Raw genomic sequence first — 8,909 nt, 5'->3', positions numbered from 1 at the left:
AAGCCCAAAAATTAAATGGTCGTCAGGTATTGTGGAAAAAATTTTATTTTTTACGTCACATCTGAGACCTCACAACACCGCTCCCGGGTGGGCTCGAACCAACAACCTTTTGGTTAACATCCGAACGCGATAACCATGGAGCCAAGGAAGCTCAGAAATGAAATGGTCGTCAGGTATTGTGGAAAAACTTTGACTTTTTACGTCACATCTGAGACCCCATAACACCTGTCCCGGGTGGGCTCGAACCACCAACCTTTCGGTTAACAGCTGAACGCTCTAACCATTGCGCCACGGAAGCCCAAAAATTAAATGGTCGTCAGGTATTGTGGAAAAACTTTGGCTTTCTACGTTACGTTTGAGATCCCACAACACCGCTCCCGGTTGGGCTCGAACCACCAACCTTTCGGTTAACAGCCGAACGCGCTAACCATTGCGCCACGGAAGCCCAAAACTTAAATGCTCGTCAGGTATTGTGTAAAAACCTTGACTTTTTACGTCACATCTGAGACCTCACAACACCGCTCCCGGATGGGCTCGAACCACCAACCTATTGGTTAACAGCCGAACGCGCTAACCATTGAGCCACGGAAGCTCAGAAATTAAATGGTTGTCACGTATTGTGGAAAAGTTTTGACTTTTTACGCTACATCTGAGACCCCACAACACCTCTCCCGGGTGGGCTCGAACCTTCAACCTTTCGATTAACAGCTGAACTCGCTAATCATTGCGCCACGGAAGCCCAAAAGTTAAATGCTCGTCAGGTATTGTGTAAAAACCTTGACTTTTTACGTCACATCTGAGACCTCACAACACCGCTCCCGGATGGGCTCGAACCACCAACCTATTGTTTAACAGCCGAACGCGCTAACCATAGAGCCACGGAAGCTCAGAAATTAAATGGTTGTCACGTATTGTGGATAAGTTATGACTTATTACGTTACATCTGAAACCCTACAACACCGCTCCCGGATGGGCTCGAACCACCAACCTATTGGTTAACAGCCGAACGCGCTAACCATTGAGCCACGGAAGCTCAGAAATTAAATGGTTGTCACGTATTGTGGATAAGTTATGACTTATTTCGTTACATCTGAAACCCTACAACACCTCTCCCGGTTGGGCTCGAACCACCAACCTTTCGGTTAACAGCCGAACGCGCTAACCATTGCGCCAAGGAAGCCCAAAAAATAAATGGTCGTCAGGTATTGTGGAAAAACTTTGGCTTTCTACGTTACATTTGAGACCCCACATCACCGCTCCCGGGTGGGCTCGAACCACCAACCTATTGGTTAACAGCCGAACGCGCTAACCATTGCGCCACGGAAGCCCAAAAACTAAATGGTCGTCAGGTATTGTGGAAAAACTTTGGTTTTCTACGTTACATTTGAGATCCCACAACACCGCTCCCGGGTGGGCTCGAACCACCAACCTATTGGTTAACAGCTGAACGCGATAACCATTGCGCAACGGAAGCCCAAAAATTAAATGCTCGTCAGGTATTGTGTAAAAACCTTGACTTTTTACGTCACATCTGAGACCTCACAACACCGCTCCCGGATGGGCTCGAACCACCAACCTATTGGTTAACAGCCGAACGCGCTAACCATTGAGCCACGGAAGCTCAGAAATTAAATGGTTGTCACGTATTGTGGAAAAGTTTTGACTTTTTACGCTACATCTGAGACCCCACAACACCTCTCCCGGGTGGGCTCGAACCTTCAACCTTTCGATTAACAGCTGAACGCGCTAATCATTGCGCCTCGGAAGCCCAAAAATTAAATGTTCGTCAGGTATTGTGGAAAAAATCTGACATTTTACGTTACATCTGAAACCTCACAACACCGCTCTTGGATGGGCTCGAACCACCAACCTATTGGTTAACAGCCGAACGCGCTAACCATTGAGCCATGGAAGTTCAGAAATTAAATGGTTGTCAGGTATTGTGGATAAGTTATGACTTATTACGTTACATCTGAGACCCTACAGCACCTCTCCCGGTTGGGCTCGAACCACCAACCGTTCGGTAAACAGCCGAACGCGCTAACCATTGCGCCAAGGAAGCCAGAAAAATAAATGGTCGTCAGGTATTGTGGAAAAACTTTGGCTTTCTACGTTACATTTGAAATCCCACATCACCGCTCCCGGGTGGGCTCGAACCACCAACCTATTGGTTTACAGCCGAACGCGCTATCCATTGCGCCACGGAAGCCCAAAAACTGAATGGTCGTCAGGTATTGTGGAAAAACTTTGGCTTTGTACGTTACATTTGAGATCCCACAACACCGCTCCCGGGTGGGATCGAACCACCAACCTATTGGTTAACAGCTGAACGCGCTAACCATTGCGCCACGGAAGCCCAAAAATTAAATGCTCGTCAGGTATTGCGTAAAAACCTTGACTTTTTACGTCACATCTGAGACCTCACAACACCGCTCCCGGATGGGCTCGAACCACCAACCTATTGGTTAACAGCCGAACGCGCTAACCATTGAGCCACGGAAGCTGAGAAATTAAATGGTTGTCAGGTATTGTGGATAAGTTATGACTTATTACTTTACATCTGAGACCCTACAACACCTCTCACGGTTGGGCTCGAACCACCAACCTTTCGATTAACAGCTGAACGCGCTAACCATTGCGCCACGGAAGCCCAAAAATTAAATGCTCGTCAAGTATTGTGGAAAAACTCTGACATTTTACGTTACATCTGAGACGTCACAACACCGCTCCCGGGAGGGCTCGAACCACCAACCTATTGGTTAACAGCCGAACGCTCTAACCATTGAGCCACGGAAGCCCAAAAATTAAATGTTCGTCAGGTATTGTGGAAAAACTCTGACATTTAACGTTACATCTGAGACGTCACAACACTTCTCCCGGATGGGCTCGAACCACCAACCTATTGGTTAACAGCCGAACGCGCTAACCATTGCGCCACTGAAGCCCAAAAATTAAATTTTCGTCAGGTATTGAGGTAAAACTTTGACTTTTTACTTCACATCTGAGACCTCACAACACCGCTCGCGGATGGGCTCGAACCACCAACCTTTCGGTTAACAGCCGAACGCGCTAACCATTCGCCACGGACGCCCAAAAATTAAATGGTCGTCAGGTATTGTGGAAAAACTTTGGCTATTTACGTTACATTTGAGATCCAAAAACACCGCTCCCGGGTGGGCTCGAACCACCAACCTTTCGGTTAACAGCCGAACGCGCTAACCATAGCGCAACGGAAGCCCAAATATTAAATGGTCGTCAGGTATTGAGGTAAAACTTTGACTTTTTACTTCACATCTGAGACCTCACAACACCGCTCCCGTATGGGCTCGAACCACCAACCTATTGGTTAACAGCCGAACGCGCTAACCATTGAGCCACGGAAGCTCAGTAATTAGATGGTTGTCAGGTATTGTGGAGAAACTCTGACTTTTACGTTACATCTGAGACCCCACAAAACGCTCCCGGAGGGGCTCGAACCACCAACCTTTTGAATAACAGCTGAGCGCACTAACCATTGCGCCACGGAAGCCCAAAAATTAAATGTTCGTCAGGTATTGTGGAAAAACTCTGACTTTTCACGTTACATCTGAGACACCACAAAACGCTCCCGGATGGGCTCGAACCACCAAACTTTCGGTTCGTCAGTTATTGTGGAAAACGTTTGACTTTTTACGTTACATCTGAGACCTCACAACACCGTTCCCAGATGGGCTCGAACCACCAACCTATTGGTTAACAGCCGAACGCGCTAACCATTGAGCCACGGAAGTTCAGAAATTAAATGTTTGTCCCGTATTGTGAAAAAGCATTGACTTTTTACGTTACGTCTGAGACCCCACAACACCTCTCCTGGGTGGGCTCGAACCACCAACCTTTCGGTTAACAGCCGAACGCGCTAACCATTGCGCCACGGAAGCCCAAATATTAAATGGTCGTCAGGTATTGTGGAAAAACCTCGACTTTTTACGTCACATCTGAGACGTCACAACACCGCTCCCGGATGGGCACGAACCACCAACCTTTCGACAAATTTTTGACCGAAATCAGCTTAATTCCCTATAAAACACTCATTAAAAGTGATTTCATCTCGATTGAACAATAAATAAAATGTACCTCGGTTTTTAATAACATTTTCAAAATCGACGTTTCACGGCCAAAGAAGCATATTTTGAGTATTTCTTCACTATTTTCAAATATAACCACTGAAACCATTATTTTTATACTTTTTGCTTTAATTCAAGCAAATGTAACGATATTCATTCAAAAAACTGTAAAAATTCAATTTTTCAATAAGAAATCGTTGTCACGGATTTTGTATCTTGATTAAGAAAAACATGCGATTTTTTCGGTACTTTTTTGAATGCATTTTTTTCTGGAGAAATTTTTGACCGAATTCAGCTTAATTCCCTATAAAACACTCATTAAAAGTGATTTCATCTCGATTGAACAATAAATAAAAATGTACCTCGATTTTTAATAACATTTTCAAAATCGACGTTTCACGGCCAGAGAAGCATATTTTGAGTATTTCTTCACTATTTTCAAATTTAACCACTGAAACCATAATTTTTGTACTTTTTGCTTTAATTCAAGCAAATGTAACGATATTCATTCAAAAAACTGTTAAAATTCAATTTTCAACAAGAAATCGTTGTCACGGATTTTGTATCTTGAAGAAAAAAAACATGCGATTTTTTCGGTACATTTTTAAATGCATTTTTTTCTAGACAAATTTTTTACCGAATTCAGCTTAATTCTCTATAAAATACTCTTTAAAAGTGATTTCATCTCGATTGAACAATAAATAAAAATGTACTTCGATTTTTAATAACATTTTCAAAATCGACGTTTCACGGCCAGAAAAGCATATTTTGAGTATTTCTTAACTATTTTCAAATATAACCACTGAAGCCGTTATTTTTGTACATTTTACTTTAATTCAAGCAAATGTAACGACATTCAATCAAAAAACTGTTAAAATTCAATTTTCAATAAGAAATCGTAGTCACGGATTTTGTATCTTGAAGAAAAAAAACATGCGATTTTTTCGGTACATTTTTGAATGCATTTTTTTCTGGACAAATTTTTTACCGAATTCAGCTTAATTCTCTATAAAATACTCCTTAAAAGTGATTTCATCTCGATTGAACAATAAATAAAAATATACCTCGATTTTTAATAACGTTTTCAAAATCGACGTTTCACGGCCAGAGAAGCATATTTTGAGTATTTCTTCACTATTTTCAAATTTAACCACTGAAACCATAATTTTTGTACTTTTTGCTTTAATTCAAGCAAATGTAACGATATTCATTCAAAAAACTGTTAAAATTCAATTTTCAACAAGAAATCGTTGTCACGGATTTTGTATCTTGAAGAAAAAAAACATGCGATTTTTTCGGTACATTTTTAAATGCATTTTTTTCTGGACAAATTTTTGACCGAATTCAGCTTAATTCTCTATAAAATACTCCTTAAAAGTGATTTCATCTCGATTGAACAATAAATAAAAATGTACTTCGATTTTTAATAACATTTTCAAAATCGACGTTTCACGGCCAGAAAAGCATATTTTGAGTATTTCTTAACTATTTTCAAATATAACCACTGAAGCCGTTATATTTGTACATTTTACTTTAATTCAAGCAAATGTAACGACATTCAATCAAAAAACTGTTAAAATTCAATTTTCAATAAGAAATCGTAGTCACGGATTTTGTATCTTGAAGAAAAAAAACATGCGATTTTTTCGGTACATTTTTGAATGCATTTTTTTCTGGACAAATTTTTTACCGAATTCAGCTTAATTCTCTATAAAATACTCCTTAAAAGTGATTTCATCTCGATTAAACAATAAATAAAAATGTACCTCGATTTTTAATAACATTTTCAAAATCGACGTTTCACGGCCAGAAAAGCATATTTTGAGTATTTCTTAACTATTTTCAAATATAGCCACTGAAGCCGTTATTTTTGTACTTTTTGCTTTAATTCAAGCAAATGTAATGATAGTCATTCAAAAAACTGTTAAAATTCAATTTTCAACAAGAAATCGTTGTCACGGATTTTGTATCTTGAAGAAAAAAAAGATGCGATTTTTTCGGTACATTTTTAAATGCATTTTTTTCTGGACAAATATTTGACCGAATTCAGCTTAATTCTCTATAAAATACTCCTTAAAAGTGATTTCATCTTGATTGAACAATAAATAAAAATGTACTTCTATTTTTAATAACATTTTCAAAATCGACGTTTCACGGCCAGAAAAGCATATTTTGAGTATTTCTTAACTATTTTCAAATATAACCACTGAAGCCGTTATTTTTGTACTTTTTGCTTTAATTCAAGCAAATGTAACGATAGTCATTCAAAAAACTGTTAAAATTCAATTTTCAACAAGAAATCGTTGTCACGGATTTTGTATCTTGAAGGAAAAAAACATGCGATTTTTTCGGTACATTTTTGAATGCATTTTTTTCTGGACAAATTTTTGACCGAATTCACCTTAATTCTCTATAAAATACTCCTTAAAAGTGATTTCATCTCGATTGAACAATAAATAAAAATGTACCTCGATTTTTAATAACATTTTCAAAATCGACGTTTCACGGCCAGAGAAGCATATTTTGAGTATTTCTTCACTATTTTCAAATTTAACCACTGAAACCATAATTTTTGTACTTTTTGCTTTAATTCAAGCAAATGTAACGATATTCATTCAAAAAACTGTTAAAATTCAATTTTCAACAAGAAATCGTTGTCACGGATTTTGTATCTTGAAGAAAAAAAACATGCGATTTTTTCGGTACATTTTTAAATGCATTTTTTTCTGGACAAATATTTGACCGAATTCAGCTTAATTCTCTATAAAATACTCCTTAAAAGTGATTTCATCTCGATTGAACAATAAATAAAAATGTACTTCGATTTTTAATAACATTTTCAAAATCGACGTTTCACGGCCAGAAAAGCATATTTTGAGTATTTCTTAACTATTTTCAAATATAACCACTGAAGCTGTTATTTTTGTACATTTTACTTTAATTCAAGCAAATGTAACGACATTCAATCAAAAAACTGTTAAAATTCAATTTTCAATAAGAAATCGTAGTCACGGATTTTGTATCTTGAAGAAAAATAACATGCGATTTTTTCGGTACATTTTTGAATGCATTTTTCTCTGGACAAATTTTTTACCGAATTCAGCTTAATTCTCTATAAAATACTCCTTAAAAGTGATTTCATCTCGATTGAACAATAAATAAAAATGTACCTCGATTTTTAATAACATTTTCAAAATCGACGTTTCACGGCCAGAAAAGCATATTTTGAGTATTTCTTAACTATTTTCAAATATAACCACTGAAGCTGTTATTTTTGTACATTTTACTTTAATTCAAGCAAATGTAACGACATTCAATCAAAAAACTGTTAAAATTCAATTTTCAATAAGAAATCGTAGTCACGGATTTTGTATCTTGAAGAAAAATAACATGCGATTTTTTCGGTACATTTTTGAATGCATTTTTTTCTGGACAAATTTTTTACCGAATTCAGCTTAATTCTCTATAAAATACTCCTTAAAAGTGATTTCATCTCGATTGAACAATAAATAAAAATGTACCTCGATTTTTAATAACATTTTCAAAATCGACGTTTCACGGCCAGAAAAGCATATTTTGAGTATTTCTTAACTATTTTCAAATATAACCACTGAAGCTGTTATTTTTGTACATTTTACTTTAATTCAAGCAAATGTAACGACATTCAATCAAAAAACTGTTAAAATTCAATTTTCAATAAGAAATCGTAGTCACGGATTTTGTATCTTGAAGAAAAAAAACATGCGATTTTTTCGGTACATTTTTGAATGCATTTTTTTCTGGACAAATTTTTTACCGAATTCAGCTTAATTCTCTATAAAATACTCCTTAAAAGTGATTTCATCTCGATTGAACAATAAATAAAAATGTACCTCGATTTTTAATAACATTTTCAAAATCGACGTTTCACGGCCAGAAAAGCATATTTTGAGTATTTCTTAACTATTTTCAAATATAACCACTGAAGCTGTTATTTTTGTACATTTTACTTTAATTCAAGCAAATGTAACGACATTCAATCAAAAAACTGTTAAAATTCAATTTTCAATAAGAAATCGTAGTCACGGATTTTGTATCTTGAAGAAAAATAACATGCGATTTTTTCGGTACATTTTTGAATGCATTTTTTTCTGGACAAATTTTTTACCGAATTCAGCTTAATTCTCTATAAAATACTCCTTAAAAGTGATTTCATCTCGATTGAACAATAAATAAAAATGTACCTCGATTTTTAATAACATTTTCAAAATCGACGTTTCACGGCCAGAAAAGCATATTTTGAGTATTTCTTAACTATTTTCAAATATAACCACTGAAGCTGTTATTTTTGTACATTTTACTTTAATTCAAGCAAATGTAACGACATTCAATCAAAAAACTGTTAAAATTCAATTTTCAATAAGAAATCGTAGTCACGGATTTTGTATCTTGAAGAAAAAAAACATGCGATTTTTTCGGTACATTTTTGAATGCATTTTTTTCTGGACAAATTTTTTACCGAATTCAGCTTAATTCTCTATAAAATACTCCTTAAAAGTGATTTCATCTCGATTGAACAATAAATAAAAATGTACCTCGATTTTTAATAACATTTTCAAAATCGACGTTTCACGGCCAGAAAAGCATATTTTGAGTATTTCTTCACTATTTTCAAATTTAACCACTGAAACCATAATTTTTGTACTTTTTGCTTTAATTCAAGCAAATGTAACGATATTCATTCAAAAAACTGTTAAAATTCAATTTTCAACAAGAAATCGTTGTCACGGATTTTGTATCTTGAAGAAAAAAAACATGCGATTTTTT

General features: G+C 36.3%; 1 non-coding gene across 1 annotated transcript; it reads right to left on the bottom strand.

The window, feature by feature from the left end:
• Positions 1 to 2,136: 2,136 nt before the first annotated feature.
• Positions 2,137 to 2,209, bottom strand: TRNAY-GUA (transfer RNA tyrosine (anticodon GUA)). The gene has a single exon. It is a non-coding gene; the product is annotated as a tRNA-Tyr (tRNA).
• Positions 2,210 to 8,909: the final 6,700 nt, after the last annotated feature.

The sequence above is a fragment of the Phalangium opilio genome, unplaced genomic scaffold (assembly GCF_054372755.1).
Source record: "Phalangium opilio isolate 3A_F unplaced genomic scaffold, DU_Popi_V2 ptg000329l_1, whole genome shotgun sequence".
Lineage (NCBI taxonomy): Eukaryota > Metazoa > Arthropoda > Arachnida > Opiliones > Phalangiidae > Phalangium > Phalangium opilio.
Note: the sequence above shows the minus strand (reverse complement) of the source record. Positions and strands in the feature narration are given on the sequence as shown.